The sequence below is a fragment of the Primulina eburnea genome, chromosome 14 (genome assembly GCF_022965805.1).
Source record: "Primulina eburnea isolate SZY01 chromosome 14, ASM2296580v1, whole genome shotgun sequence".
Lineage (NCBI taxonomy): Eukaryota > Viridiplantae > Streptophyta > Magnoliopsida > Lamiales > Gesneriaceae > Primulina > Primulina eburnea.
In genome coordinates this window covers 12,564,616-12,581,766 of record NC_133114.1, presented here as the reverse complement: position 1 = coordinate 12,581,766, position 17,151 = coordinate 12,564,616, and the positions used below count along the sequence as shown (strand labels likewise).

The 17,151-nt window shown below is 37.7% G+C and overlaps 1 long non-coding RNA gene across 1 annotated transcript; it reads right to left on the bottom strand.

The window, feature by feature from the left end:
• Positions 1-2,690: 2,690 nt before the first annotated feature.
• Positions 2,691-3,989, bottom strand: LOC140811593 (uncharacterized). Its single transcript, XR_012113494.1, has 3 exons — positions 3,894-3,989; positions 3,294-3,346; positions 2,691-2,746 (listed from the first exon to the last, which is right to left on the bottom strand). It is a non-coding gene; the product is annotated as an uncharacterized lncRNA (long non-coding RNA).
• Positions 3,990-17,151: the final 13,162 nt, after the last annotated feature.

The window sequence follows — 17,151 nt, the reverse complement described above, 5'->3', positions numbered from 1 at the left end:
AAAAGACGAGAAAAAACATCAAATAATGAGAAGGGCCGAAGCCATGGCGCACATGCGCGAAGAAATGCGCGCATATGCGCGACATGTCCAGAAGGTTCGGCGCATATGCGCGAAGTAGATGGCGCATATGCGCGGGAAGGACAGTAGGCTTGGCGCATATGCGCGAGAAAAGTGGCGCATATGCGTGAGAAGGAAAAATGCTGGTTCTAAGAACTGGCGCATATGCGCGACTTTGGGTGCGCATATGCGCGAAACGTGCAGCACATGCACGACTCCACTTGCCTTACATGCGTTCGTGTATGTATATATATATATAAAGGCACGAATTCTTCAGAATCAGAAAGAAGAAATCGAGAAAAAGGTTTGAGAAAAGAATTGAAATGATTCATATAAGATGTTCCTATCGACGTAGGCTACAACTGGACGTAAGTTTTTGAATCCGTCTGTGGTACTATGTTCCTATCGACGTAGGCTACAACTGGAATCCGACTGTGGTACTATGTTCCATTCATATAAGATGTTGAATCCATCCGTCCGATTTTGAATCCGATTGTGGTACTATGTTCCTATCGACGTAGGCTACAACTAGACGTAAGTTTTGCTACGTTTTGATATGTTTTGAAAATATGGTATTGTCAGAATCTGATATGATTCATATAAGATGTTCTTGTCATGTTAGACATCGTATAATCGAAACCGGATTGAAGAACAGATACCATATGAAATTGTTATGATGTTTAGAGTTGAGTTGATTGAGAATTGATATCAGGATTGGAGTATTATCGACTATGAGATATTAGAATTAATATCTGATCTATATGGTATTGTTGGGTATATTGATATTATACCGTTATGCCATCGATATCGAATTAGGTTAAATATTGAGCAGAACAGATTTGATTCGAGTGGTGTATTGATATTATACTCCTCGATATTGTTCTTGTCAGATTGAGTATTGACAGGCTTCGAGTTCGAGACTTCGACAGAGTCAGAGTAACAGAAAGAAAGGTATAAATTTATATTGAGTTGGGATTGCACAACTCGAGCGAGGTTTGACTCGAGTCTCCCTAAATCACATACTTTCATTTATTGCATTGATATTTGCAATTGATGAGACTTATGATTGTAGTCTATTGATTTATGGCCACTGCATGTAATGACTGCTGATTCGCCAGTCATCGATTGATTTGCTTAGATACCAAATGCATGTATTGATTACTGAGTGGTTGAGTCATAGGCTGATTCGCCTAGTCACCGGCTGATTCGTCGGGTTATTGACTGATTCGTCTTATTATCGGCTGATTCGCCTAGTCACCGGCTGATTCGTCTGGTGATTGACTGATTTGTCTAAACTTAAGCTGATTCGCTTAATTACAGGCTGAGTTGTCTGATTATAGGCTGATTCGCCTAATTACCGGCTGATTCGTCGGATTGACTGAGTCGTCAATTCTGCTGGCTGATTCGCCCAGACACTGATATATGAATTATATCGATGCCGTTTAGGGATTGATTCATTCCTATCGACTGAGATTCGATATAATTACCTATATCCAAACATCGGGATCCCTAGGTTAGAGTTGATTCGAGTCTGAGACGACGCGTCAGTGGAGTCGAGTCTGAGACGACGCGTCGGTTGAGTTGAGTCTGATACGACATGTTGATTTACATTGTTTATACCATTCATGATTATTGAATGTTTGATACTGATTTATGTTTCTGATTTGAGACATGTTATGAGTAATTCTTATATGCTTTCGTATATGCTTTTATAATGATTGCATGTGTACATTGTTTATACTGGGATATTTATATCTCACCGGAGTTATCCGGCTGTTGTCTTGTTTTGTATGTGTGCATGACAACAGGTGGGGCTGGATCAGGGTCAAGAAGAGGATGAGAGAAGATTAGATAGCGTGGAGATCCGGGCTTCGAAGCAACATAGGATTCAGCACTGATATGTAGTTGAACCTAGTTGAATTCTTGTAGATAACGCAAGATTTGTATGTTTATGTTTAATATGTAATTTGAGTAAATTACATTACGTTTCCGCTTTGTATTTTAAAAAAATTTTAGACCCTGTTTTATAATTGATTAATTAGTCCCAATAATGATTAAGAACTTGATTAACGTCCGGGTCCCCACACAATGAATGCACATAGTTATGTCAGAGGGTAAACAGTCAGTTTTATTTATAAACAAGACATGTTTCAAATATTTACAATAGAACAAGGAACCTGAGTCATCATGCCTACAAAAAATGATGACTATGATAATCATAATGCCTACAAAAGATGATGATTATTAATATTATGAAGACAACATAAAGTATGACATTATAATAAACCTTAGGCTTCTGTCTCTAGGTTCTAAGAAACCTAGGCTCTGATACCACCTCTGTGGCGTCCGGTTTAGGAATTCATAATTATTCCCTTACTAGGTGTTACATTTACTTTCAATCTTTCTTTATTGAACTTCTATTTTTATTTTTACCATTATTATTATTAGAAAGATATTGTGGATAAAAATTTGAATATTTTTTATAATAATTTAAGGATTATCTACAAATATTTACATTCTTATTTCAAATATGTACAATTATTTTACAGCGGAAGTCTAACATTCATATGTACAATTATGTTACAGTGGTAGTTTGACATTCATTTATAAACAGATCATCTCAACATTCAAATGCTCTTATTTCAGCTTCAGTTATTTTCCTCTTGTTCCAATTCGGGGGTTCCTGTGTCTGGAAATTACAATAGACGAAAAGAAACAGAGGGTTAAGTCTTTGAGGACTTAGTGAGTTTAAATCAGTATATGGCTTTTAAATAACACTTCATAATAATTATACATGAAATAATAGGAATTAAAATTTAGATATTATGAATGATATGCAATGAAAAAAATAGATAAATGAAAATTCCATAAATTAACATTGGTGGCTCTAATTGAGCACTTTTACGAGCCGGGTGAACCATTCTCCGGACCGAAATATTCGGTGCGCGTTGTTCAGATGAACCATATACCCGGGACTTTTGACCCGTTGTTCATTGGACTCATTTTCCGGGCCGAAGCCACGTTGTCCAGTGGACTCAATTTCCGGACCGAAATCCGTTGTCCATGACTCCATTCATTCATTCATGATATATCAATCCATTCATAAATATGCAAAAAAATATATCAGTAATTGAAATGAACAGTGGATGATATTTGAACATTAAATAAATGCTATTGAAATTTCCAGGCCAAATGCCAATGGCTTTAATAGGAAGAATGAACAGTAATTTCCTCACCTGATAACTTACAATTTAGGCTTGATTAATACTCCGAGTTCCTGGAGCAAGGCCTAAAAATATATTATGAATGATATTTATATGTTAGAGTTTTTAAGTAACTATCTGATCATTTCCAGATTATTTTTTTTGTTCAAAATTTAATCCGGTGGATTTTAATTAAGTTTCAAAAATTCATATTAATTAGAAGGTATATCCAAATATTACGAAAGATGGCCAAAAAGTCGGAAATATCATCAGCAATGATCGGCCACCGGAAACTCGCCGTTCCGGCGCGTGTAGTACACGCGCTGACGGTGCTGGCGCGTGGCTGGCCGTCCGGAGGCCACGCGCGGCCCGTTTTTTTCCAGCATGTGTAACTTTTTACAATCTTTAATTCTTCCGTTGAAAGTTTGTCAAATTCCTAGCCGATCAATACCAGAATTAAATATCGTCATATGGCTAACTGAGGTACTCCGGCATTCCGGAAATGTTAGTTCCGACAATATTTTGGGATGACGGACGGTATGTACCTCATCTATGCAACAAGAGGTACAACTTTTTTATTAAAGTCGACCTCTAGTTTGGTGTGTAACTATAAGAAAGATAAGCGAAAATTACCTAGCTTGAATACGGTATACCGACGCCGTTTCACGTAATATCTTTATTTGATTTTCTTGGCTTTGGTCGATCCTCTTGCCTCACCTCCGGTGCTATATTTTTTTATGATATGAGGTGAATAGTTGGTTATTTTTTGTGATTTTTCGGAAAGGGTATAGCTTTTCCTTCTATTTTTTCTTCTTTTTTCTATCTTTTCTTTCCTCTTCTCTCTCTTTCTTCTTTCTTTTCTTTCGGCTGATCTTTCTCTCGTTGGTTTTGAATTTGTGATTTGGAAATGGTATTCAGTATTTATAGCCGAGACTTCATAATTATCCTTTTATTATTATTATTATTATTTTTATTTATTAAATAGAAAAAATCTCATGTTTATCCAAACTTAATATTATTATATTCGTGTATCTAATTACTGAACATAATTATCCTATATTGAACTTAATAATTATTGTAATTAATTACTTAACATATATGTTGAGTTTAGTTATAATATTTATTATATTTTATTATATTTTGGGTATTTGATTTTGAAATGAGAACCTTATAGTGCTTGATGAATTTTTAAGTGTATTGTGATGTATTTTAATATATTTCTAGACACTTTAGACAAATAAAATTTGTACCGAAAAATAATGTGTTAAAATTTTAAAAATGAAAATAATAAAATTTATACTAATAAAAATATATTTATGCACCTTTGTTTTTAGGGTGTTACAGGAATGGTCTTCGTTCTTCAGTGCCATGATTCGGTTTTTCAACATAGCTCAACGTCTCATCCATTTCGGCCTCGTCTGGTTGCATAGCATGTGAAATATCAGGAAGATATTTCCTTAATAACGATACATGAAAGACATCATGTATCCCAGATAATGAAGGCGGTAAAGCAAGTCGATAGACACGATCTCCTATCTTCTCGAGAATCTCATAAGGCCCAATGTATCGTGTAGAAAGTTTCCTCTTCTTGCCAAATCTGACAACTCCTCTGAAAGGTGAAATTTTCAAGAATACTCGATCTCCTACCTCAAATACCAACGGTCTACGTCGAACATTGGCATATTTGGCCTGTCTGTCTTGCGCTGCCTTCATTTTCTTTCGAATTAGCTTCACTTTTTCTGTCATATCTCTGATCATATCCGGTCCAATCTCAGGCGCTTCAGAGATATCATCTCAATAGAGAGGGGATCAACACTTCTTTCCGTACAACGCTTCGAATGGTGTCATCTCAATACTCGTCTGATAGGTATTGTTGTACGAAAACTCACAAAGAGGCAATGCATCTTGCCAATTAGTGCTGAAATCAAGCACTACTGCTCTCAGCATAACTTCCAATGTCTGGATAGTCCGCTCTGACTGTCCGTCGGTCTGTGGATGATATGCAGTACTCAGATGTAACTTCGTACCGAGAGCCTGCTGCAAACTCTGCCAGAAGTGCGAAGTAAATCGAGGATCACGGTCTGATACAAATGACTTCGGCACTCCGTGTAATCTGACCACTTCTCTGACATAGATCTCTGCCATCTGGTCAAATCTGTATGTCATCTTGTACGGAATAAAACATGCAGATTTTGTCAGTCGATCAATCACGACTAAAATCGCATTACAACCTTTGGACGAACGCGGCAACTGCGTCACAAAATCCATGGAAATGTGGTCCCATTTCCATTCAGGAATAGACAAACTCTGTAATAACCCTCTTGGTTTCTTTCTTTCTGCCTTCACCTGCTGGCAATTCAGACATTTGAAACAAATTCGGCAATGTCAGTTTTCATTTGTTTCCACCAGAACTGTCTTTTCAAATCATTATACATCTTTCTACCACAGGATGAATACTAAATCGACTGTTGTGTGCTTCTGACAATATCTGTAGTCTCAAATCTGAAACATTAGGAACAACTAGACGATTATTCACATACAAGACGTTATCACGTACTTGATACTCCGATCGATGTCCTGCTCTGACCATTGATACTGATCTCTGTACATTCTGATCAACTTTTTGAACTGCCTTAATTCTTAAGATCAGTTCAGGTTCCACTTGTACCGTATAGAGTCTCAACGTTCTATAATATGTTTCAAATGCTAATCCAGACAAACAGCAGTCTTCTATCAAATTTGAAACACCGATCGTCGACAAGGATAAAGAACATACCTTTCGACTTAGTGCATCCGCTGCTGCATTAGACTTTCTTGGATAGTATTTGATTTCACAATCAAAATCTTTAAGCAAACAAGCCATCTTCGCTGTCTCATATTCAATTCAGATTGTGAAAACAAATATTTCAAACTCTTATGATCAGAAAATATCTCAAACTTTTCACCGTAAAGGTAGTTTCGCCATATCTTTAATGCAAAGACAATGGCTGCCAATTCTAGGTCATGAATTGGATAACGGTTCTCGTGTGGTTTAAGCTGTCTTGAGGCATAAGCAATAACATGCTCTCGTTGCATCAGCACACATCCCAACCCTCTGTGAGAAGCGTCGCAATAAACCACAAAATCACCAGTACCGGATGGGATAGTCAATACCGGAGCACTGGTCAATCTCTTTTTAAGCTCCAGAAAACTGGTCTCGCATTCTTCAGACCAAACAAATGGAGCATTCTTCTGAGTTAGCTGAGTAATTGGTTTAGCAATACTCGAAAAATCTTTAATGAAACGACGGTAATATCCCGCTAAACCAATGAAACTGCGAATTTCGGGCACTGACGTCGGTCTTGGCCAAGAAATCACGACTTCCACTTTACTGGAATCCACTGATATCCCATCTCCGGATATAATATGACCCAAAAATACTACCTGTCTTAACCAAAACTCACATTTCAACTGTTTAGCATATAACTTCTCAGCCTTTAAAATTCGCAACACAATTCTTAGATGCTCATCATGCCCATTCATATTCTTTGAATAAATAAAAATATCATCGATGAAGATAATCACAAAATCATCGAGATATTTGTGCAATATACGGTTCATCAATCCCATAAACACAGCTGGAGCATTCGTCAAACCAAATGGCATGACAATAAATTCATAATGTCCATACCTGGTTCTGAATGCTGTCTTTGAGATATCAGAATCTCTGACTCTCAGCTGATGATATGCGGATCTTAAATCAATTTTGGAATATACGGAAGAACCCTGCAACTGATCGAATAAATCATTAATACGAGGCAAAGGATATTTATTCTTTATCGTTGCCTTGTTCAGTTGCCGATAGTTGATGCAAAGTCTCATCAAACCGTCTTTCTTTCTTACAAATAATACTGAAGCACCCCATGGAGAAACACTCGGTCTAATGTACCCCTTGGCCAGTAAGTCTTCCAGCCGATTCTTCAATTCTTTCAATTTAACTGGTGTCATTCTATACGGAGCTCTAGAAATCGGCACTGTACCCTGAAAGGGGATCGGTTACGGTGACCGGAAGCGCAACGGAAGTTTAAAAATTTTAATTTTCATCAAGAAATTTCGGCCACCTAGTGAAAGTGTGTAGCAAATACAATAAAACACAAAATGACATTCATAGTGTGTTAAGAAATGTACCTATCAATCACAAAGATTGATGTATGGCTCCAACTAAGATGTAAACACCTTAGCTCTGCAATGGTAGAAACTATCTACAAGCTCTCCTTGTTCTTGAATATTTCCTTCAAATTAGGCCCACCACCAACTAGCTAGAACCACTCTAATTTTGCACTAGAAAAATTAGAGCATTTTTCTTTGAGAAGTGTAGTGTTTCTTCAATAATTGAAGAACAAAAAAAAAAAAAAATTGGAGAGGATGAATAGTATTTTCGGCTACTATTCATGCTAGGAGAGAAGGAGAGACATTTTTTTGGTTGTGAGAAAAGTTAAAGTAAAAAAGTTGCATGCCAAGCCTTGGTTATACAAAAAGTTGTCTCCCAATCTTTCACCTCCCTTGCATGCCTTTCTATTTGGGTTTGTAACAATTACAAAGCCCATGGACTTTTATTTAAATGTCCCAAACACATTTGAGACCATTTAACCATTGCTTGATTTTACTCAAACCCACTAGTCTAATAATTAATTTTAATTGGGCTCTACAAGACCCAATATTGTTTAATTAATTCAACACTTGAATTAATTTAATTAATTGGACTCTACTAGGCCCACTAGTGTTTAATTAGTTCAACACTTGAATTAATTTAATTTAGTCCATAATAATGTTTATGAAAATCAGAATTTTCAAATACATTATTTGTTTGGCCAACTTTTAATTTAGGAACACTTCCATGAATTAAAATTTACATTTCTCTCATAGAAGTCATACTTCTATTTGTCTTTACGCTTATAAACTCATTTATAAGCCGTTCAACACATTGAACTCTCACATTCTTTTTCCAAGTAGTATACAATCGAATTCTTTTTCCAAGTAGTATACAATCGAATTCTCACACCTTTGTTTCTTGGGGATGATAGAAGTAGTATACAATCGAATTCTTTGGATATCCCACAAAGTAACATAAAATGGATCAACTATCCAATTTATCTCCTACTACCTGCTTCACATAAGCAGGGCTCCCCATATTCTAAGATAAGAATATTTGGGAGGCTTACCCATCCATATCTCATATGGTGTCTGCCTTTGAATGGACATTTAATGGAATATCTTTCAATTTTAAGTTATAGAGATCGTTTTCAAGTTCTCTAGTACCAATCAAACATTCATTCCTGTAAATGTTGCAAACACCTTTGCAAAATAAACAAGAATATCCATTTTTATCAACATATAAATGGAAACAATGTTTTTCACCAAATCTGGTACAAACAAAACATCTCTTAAAATTATTTTAAAACTATTGTTCAACAATAAGTAAACATATTCAATAGCCTTGGCAGCAACTCTTGCCCCATTGCCCATCCTCTAGAAGGTCACACCTTCCTTAAGCTTCCTACTTCTTCCCATCACCTGTAACTCATTACAGAGATGTGAACCACATCCGGTATCTAATACCCAAGAAGTAGAGTTAATTGAAATGTTTACTTCAATTTAGAACATACCATTTCCAGAACTCTTCTGAGCCAGATATTCCTTGCAATTTCGCTTCCAATGTCCAGGCTTCTTGCAGTGATGACAAACATCACTAGTCTTGTCAGCCTTAACTGGTGTGGCTGCCACAACGGGATTCAGAGATTGCCTCAATAAGGGCACATTCTTCTTGGGACGTTGGAAAGAGCGCTTCTTTCCATTCCCATGTGGATAAATCTTTGTACCAGATGAAGAACCCACATAAAGAACCAACTTCTCTTTCTTGATGGTTGATTCAAACGTAACAAGCATATTCACCAACTCCTCAAGGGTCGGCTCTAGCTTGTTCATGTTGAAATTCACCACAAAAAGATCAAATGAGCTAGGCAGCGATAACAGCAACACGTCGGTGGTCAACTCCGAAGGCAAGATCAGATCCATGCAAACGAGCTTGTCCACGAGCCCAATCAACTTCAGGCCATGCTCATGGACCGAGGACCCATCTCACATGCGCAAAGTGATCAGCTCCTTGACGGTAGCATGCCTATGAGGCCGTGTTTGCTCACCAAAGAGCTCCTTGAGATGAAAATTTATGTCAGCAGCACTCTTTGCATCCTCAAAACACCTCTGCTGCTCATCATTCATAGAAGTCAGCATATAACACCTGGCTATCAAGTCATGGTCACACCATTCCTTGTAAGTCTGCAATTCCTCAGGAGTGCAGTCAGTCGGAGCCTAAACAGGGGGCGACTCAGTCAGTGTATATGCTATCCTTTCCGAATTCAAGACGATTTTCAGGTTTCTTAGCCAAGTGAGGTAATTAGGTCCAGTTAATATGTGTTTGTCGAGTATTACGGATATCGGATTGCGAATCGAAGACATTGTCAATTTGTACTGAAAAGTAAAACAGATAAATGTTGATGACTATTTTAAAATATTTAGTAAGATATGAAGTTTGGACTTTTACTTCATAAATATTTGCTCCCACTGTTTTGACATCTTTCACTACCCTCTAGTGAAAATGGGAAACTCCTTTCCTCAGTAGGTACGTAAGGTTCAATTAGTGAATTATGATCCCGAATAATATCAGCCAATCACAATTCCTAAAAGGTCGTTTCCAATTGCATCACAATGCAACCCTCTACGTAAACTTTTGTCTCACGTTTGATTAGGACCCAATAATATGACGTCGTTCATCTTCACGTGTCAAGCCTTACCCATCAATGTTGAACCTTAATGGACGATCGCCATGAGTTCCCCCAATAATATGAGCGAAATCATGGGTGTTCCACGTAGTTCACATCACCATATCAATGGATGTCACAGCTTTCCGGCACCCAGAGCTCCCCCAATAATATGAGCCGAGCCCCGAGTACAGGTAGCGTTCATCATGCACCCATTGTCGATGGAAGACAAGTAAATTATAAACAAATTTATAATTCCTCTTTTCTGGCTTGATATTAATTTTGAATCTTATTCAAAATGAGGGTTTTTAATTTTGAAAGGTCTTATCATTAATTTTATTTTAAAAGCTCGTCATGTTTGATAGTATGTTTGCCGGATTCATGCAACTTTGTTAGCAAATACTCATTATTTATAACATATCATGCATATATTATAAACAGTAAACAAACAAGGATGATCAATCGCCCCAATACTAACGGACCGTGTGAGCTAAACACGGCCTAGGTCCAATCCTAGGGAAATGCACGGGATGCAAATGCAACTATTACATAAGCTTCCAATATTTACATGTCTTCGATCTTCGTAATCATCATGGCCACCATCTTCCAATCTTGATCATCCACTATATTAATATTTACAAAAAAAATCCATGGCAAATAGGGATACATCGCATGGGGGTGGGAACGGGCCATAAACCAAGCCCAATTTATAAATTGATAATTATTACTATCATTCAACACAAAATATCCTAGCATACACCTAGGAAATTGGGCTTGGGCTTTTGATCATCCTTCATGCATAATATCACATATCATACACCATCAATTAATTATCACAATAATTAATTGATCCAATATTATATATCTTGATCCAATCACTAACCGCCACGATTATAAACTAAATTAACAAAGTATACAAACACCTTTGTCTACTTTCCAATTAATTTATTTATAACCGAATTTCTTGTAAATCACCATTTACTATAAATATTTAAAGTCCAACTTAAAATATTTATTTCATGAGAAAATGTTTGCAACTTTTGTAATTTTAAACTTAAGGGCCCAAAAATTCATTTTTCACCAAAAATGTTTTGTCCCATTTAAAATTCACAAATATGTTAGCCATCCAATGACCCAACAACTCAAGGCCCATGACACTTGGATATTTCAAAACACCTTTTGAAAACCCTAGTCGTCATCGCCATCGCCGGAGCTCCGTCGCTAGATTCCGGCCAACTCACCAAATTTTTTTTTTATTTAAAAAAATGTTGGGGCTGTTCGGGCAGCCTTTTGGGCTGCCCTTGCTGCCCGTTTCGGGCAGCCCCTCGGGCAGCAACTTGCTGCCCAAAACCCGCCCCAATCCGGCCTGGAATTTGTTGCAAAATTTTGTTCTCAAACGGTTAGAAATCAATCTCAACATAATATCTTGTAATTGCTACACAAAATCGTAACCATAGCTCGGATACCATTTGAAAGGGGATCGGTTACGGTGACCAGAAGCGCAACGGAAGTTTAAAAATTTTAATTTTCATCAAGAAATTTCGGCCACATAGTGAAAGTGTGTAGCAAATACAATAAAACACAAAATGACATTCATAGTGTGTTAAGAAATGTACCTATCAATCACAAAGATTGATGTATGGCTCCAACTAAGGTGTAAACACCTTAGCTCTTCAATGGTAGAAACTATCTACAAGCTCTCCTTGTTCTTGAATCTTTCCTTCAAATTAGGCCCACCACCAACTAGCTAGAACCACTCTAATTTTGCACTAGAAAAATTAGAGCATTTTTCTTTGAGAAGTGTAGTGTTTCTTCAACAATTGAAGAACAAAAAAAAAAAATTGGAGATGATGAATAGTATTTTCGGCCACTATTCATGCTAGGAGAGAAGGAGAGACATTTTTTTGGTTGTGGGAAAAGTTAAAGTAAAAAAGTTGCATGCCAAGCCTTGGTTATACAAAAAGTTGTCTCCCACCTTTCACCTCCCTTGCATGCCTTTCTATTTAGGTTTGTAACAATTACAAAGCCCATAGACTTTTATTTAAATGTCCCAAACACATTTGAGACCATTTAACCATTGCTTGATTTTACTCAAGCCCACTAGTCTAATAATTAATTTTAATTGGGCTCTACAAGACCCAATATTGTTTAATTAATTCAACACTTGAACTAATTTAATTATTTGGACTCTACTAGGCCCACTAGTGTTTAATTAGTTCAACACTTGAATTAATTTAATTTAGTCCATAATAATGTTTATGAAAATCAGAATTTTCAAATACATTATTTGTTTGGCCAACTTTTAATTTAGGAACACTTACATAAATTAAAATTTACATTTCTCTCATAGAAGTCATACTTCTATTTTTCTTTACGCTTATAAACTAATTTATAAGCCGTTCAACACATTGAACTATTTTCTACTTTATAGAAGTCATACTTCTAATTTTTTTTTTCTTTACGCTTATAAACTCCTTTACAAGCCGTTCAACACATTGAACTATTTTTCTTCTCAACGGGATCTAGAAAGCTAGTACTTGTGTGGCCCTCAATGGTTCATTGATACAACTAGCCGTGGGTTCACATCTCCATGTGATTCGGACTAAACATGTCCTTATATGAGCATACCCCAATTGCTCCATTCTTATTTATCAACTCCTTGATAACAAGAATGTCAGAACTCAAGTCTGATAGTACCCAACCAACCATGTTAAACGCCTAGCAGCATCGCTTACATGATTCCCTAGGTATCAAATGATAGTGCCTGCAAGAACCATTCAATTATGGTTAGCGTACAGTACGGTCCCTTCAACTCATATATCCCGACCGATTCGGCAACCATTGGTTTATCGAGAGTTGTCAATGAATCGATACTATGTGTCTTGTCGTAGTTGCATCGATGGTTTAATCTATGAAACCCCTTTCATAATTACAACCATACTCTGATCAGAGATTTCAACCTACATACACATGATAACACATAGGATATCCATACCCGAAGGTAAGCGGTGAATCCCCGACTACAATACATCGACTCCTATATGTTTCGACAGAACACCCAACCTTCCCACCTGATGACCGCATGAGAGTCGGTATACAAGTCAAAGTGTAATTCTAGCACATAGAGTCTCAATGTTGTCCCGGGTCATAAGGACTAATGGTGTACAACCATAAATTAGGACGTTTCCACTCGATAAGTGAGAACCACTTGGAAAGTCATTTTATGGAGGGTTGTTCAGTGCACTCTACTAGGAGCACCTATCTGCATGCTCGGACATCACAATGTCCCCTACCAATGAAACATGGTAATCACATCACAGATACTAGTCTCGAACTCAAGCGGCCTATATCCTTCTTAGCGGCGGCTGAATCGACTAGGAACTGTTTAGAATATACAGTATTCCAAATATGAGTTTCATGATACTCATCATATGAACATCTCATATTCTTTCTACTATTTGTATATTCAAGGTCTTTATCTATGCAACTAGCATGGGTATACAGATAAAGATTTGCCAAAACAATAATTTCAAATATTATTAAAATAAAGATTGCTTATACATAGAGTTTCATTGTGAACACTCGGCCAACACTTGGCTCGACGGGCACCTACTCTAACATACCCGGCATCAATTCAATGCTGAAGTCTATCTCTCTAACTGGAGGTAATCCTGGGATCTCATCTGGGAAGACGTCAGCAAACTCACGTACCACCGGCAGATCTGCCAATGCTGGACTCGATTTCAGTAAATCTACTAAATATACAAGGAACCCCTCTGATCCTTTCTGTAACAATCGAGTCATAGATTGTACGGATATTAAAGGAATTATCGATCTAGAACCCTTACCGTAAAATTTCCATTCTTCAGCCATATCTGGTCTGAATCTCACTATCTTGTGGAAACAATCAACTGTCGCTCTGTACTTGGTTAGCATATCAATACCGATAATACAATCAAAATCGGACAACCCAAGTACGATGCAATCTAATTCAATCTCATGCTCGTCATACTATAGTACACAATGCTTTACATAATTTACGAATATTAAACCCGTCCCCAAAGGCGAAGAGACAGACACTACAGTAGCTAAAGACTCTACAGGCAATGCATGACTCAACGCAAATCGTTCAGAAATAAATGTATGTGAAGAACCAGTATCAATCAATACATAAGCAGGGTAACCACATAAAGAACAGTTACCTGCCACAACGTCATCTGGTGCTTCCTGGGCCTGCTCCTCTGTCAAAGCGAATACTCTGGCATGCTGTCTAGGAGGCTGGCTAATAGTTTGGCTACCTCCTGGCCTCTGCTGTGACTGAGTTGGTGCTGGCTGGAATGTATGGACAGCAGCTGATCGTCTCTCAGTCTGTGCTGCTGATCCCGATGACTCGGCTCCTTGAGATCTTTGAGAACCTCTTTGTGGACACACTTTAGCAAAATGTCCTGGCTGTTTACAGATGTTGCAACTACCAGTCACTCCCTGGCATTACTCAGTTGCATGTCTTCCTCCGCAAGTCTTGCAATAAACTCCAGTGTAACTCTGGCTCTGTCTAGAACCACCGGACCTGGAAGAACTACTGCCAGATTTCTTGAATTGCTTTCCTCTGGCTTTCAAAAATTCCTTCTTCCCTCCACTGCTGCTGCCACCCTCAAATCTGGGAGGTGGTTGCTGTGGTCTTGGCATTGGAGGCACAAATGAAGCCCCTTTCTGTCTCATCAGACCGCCTTCTGCTCCCTTGGCTCTGTTTAGGGCGTCAATAAAATTATTCGGTCGCCCTGTGTTCACCAATGTGAAAATGTTGGGGTTCAGGCCATTGATGAACTGGTCGGCAGTAGCTTCCTCGCTGTCAGCTACATGTGGAGCAAATTTCAGCAAGGAGGAGAACTCGGACACGTATTCTTCTATGTTCATCTGTCCTTGCTTTAGATTGGCAAATTCCGTACCATTGTCCTTTCGGTATGACACTGGAAAGAATCGTTGATAAAATTCAGATCTGAATATATTCCAGGTAATAGTCGTACCTCTATGCTACATGGCTCTCTTTCTCGTAATCCACCTGTCCTTTGCAACATCGTGTAACTGGTGTCCAATCAATTTCACTCTCCTCTCGTCTGTATACTCCAAGGATTCGAACAACATCTCTATATCATCAAGCCAACTCTCGCACTCCACAGCGTTCTCTGTTCCTTTCAAGGTTGGCGGATGAAATGACTGAAATCGTTTCAGTAACGTTTCCATTGGAGTCGGGGTGACATCCATTGGAGGATTTAATGTACTTCCCTGTTCTGGTACTCGTCTTGGAGGCATATCTGATAATCAAATAGATTAGCAACAATATTACAATTCTGTTTCCATCCTCCTCTGATCATCTTACGGCTGATCTAGAATCAGTACTGATCAAATCTCAATAAAACATATTACTATATCAAATCAGATAAAGAAGTAACATGTATTAAAGCAGTAAGACATGCTAGCATTCAAAAGCAGGAAAGAAAACCTCAATCTACCCCGCTCACTAGCCTCTTCTATCTCAATCAAAAGGATCTATCGCTCTGATACCACCTGTTGTGGGGACCCGGACGCTAATCATCTTCTTAATCGTTATTGGGACTAATTTAATCAATTAGAATAAACAGGGTCTAAATTTTTTTTTTAAATGCGGAAGGTAATGGAATCATTCTATTATACACACCAGTATAATAATACAAATCCTGTATAACATGCATCTAGCTCAAAACTAGGTTCAACTACTACAATCAAGTAATAAAACCTATCTATATCCAATTCCGGAATCACCACTCTAATCTCGATCTTTCTTCACCTCTGTGACCCTGAACCTGTCCCACCTGTTGCCATGCACACATACAAATAAGACAAAAGCCGGATAACTCCGTTGAGTTATAAATATCCCAGTATAAACAATGTATACATGCAATCGTATAAAAAATATATAAAAGCATAAACAAATATCAAAACATGTATCTAATCTGACTACATGTATCAATGACTCGTGATCTGATCTTATCTTATCTTATTTCTAACCTAGGGATCCCGATCTAATTTAGACTTCGACATGCTGTATCGAATGTCTACAATAGAAGTCGATCTACATCTAAGCTCATCGATACACCGTAAGTCTAGAGTCTTCGCGGTTCTGACAAAGACTCGGCGGTTCTGCCCTAGCTAGGCTGATCTGCCCTAGACTCAAACTCTGGCTCTACTATAATTCAATAGACTAAACATATCAATCTAATAATCTGCAAATATCAATGCAATAAAATAAAGTATGTGATTTTGGGAAACTCAAGTCAAACCTAACTCGAGTTGTGCAATCCTGAATCAACATTTATTTATACCTTTCGTTCTGTCGCTCTGATACAATCGAAGTCTCGACTCAAAGTCTGTCAATGTTCAATCTAGCAATGACAATATCAATATATTGTATCAATATTCTAATCAAATCACGATACCTCTATTTTATCAAATTATGACAGTACAACATACAATCTTGCGATACTGGTAATACCATATCAGTCTATACCAATTCCATTAACTTATATTCAACCACCGTACAAATCTGACATCATATCTCAGTCAATTCAACTCTGAAATTCATAACAATTCTATACGATATCCGTTTCTTAATCTGACTTCGATTCTATGATGTATACTATTCCAAGAACACTATATATGAATCGTATCTGATTCTGGACATAGCATAATTTCAACTCTTAACAAAACGTAACAAAACTTACGTCATGTTGTAGCTGTCGTTGCTAGGAATACAGTACTGCAGCCAGATTCAAAATCGGACGGACGGATCGAAATATAAAGGCGTAAGGATTTTCTGAAAGATTATCAATTTTCTCTCTTCGTTTTATGACTTCTGAAGGAGAAAACGTATATATGTATATCCAATTGCATGCACCAGAAACGTGGCTCGTTTTCCATAACTTTTAGTCGGCGCTCGGACGGTTGATCTTTACTGCCCGGGCGCTGGCTCGGCGCCCGGGCGATTAAAACTTACCGCCCCGACGCGGGAGGTTCTTTCCTCACGCTTAATTATTGGGGCTCGGGCGGTCAAAAACTAC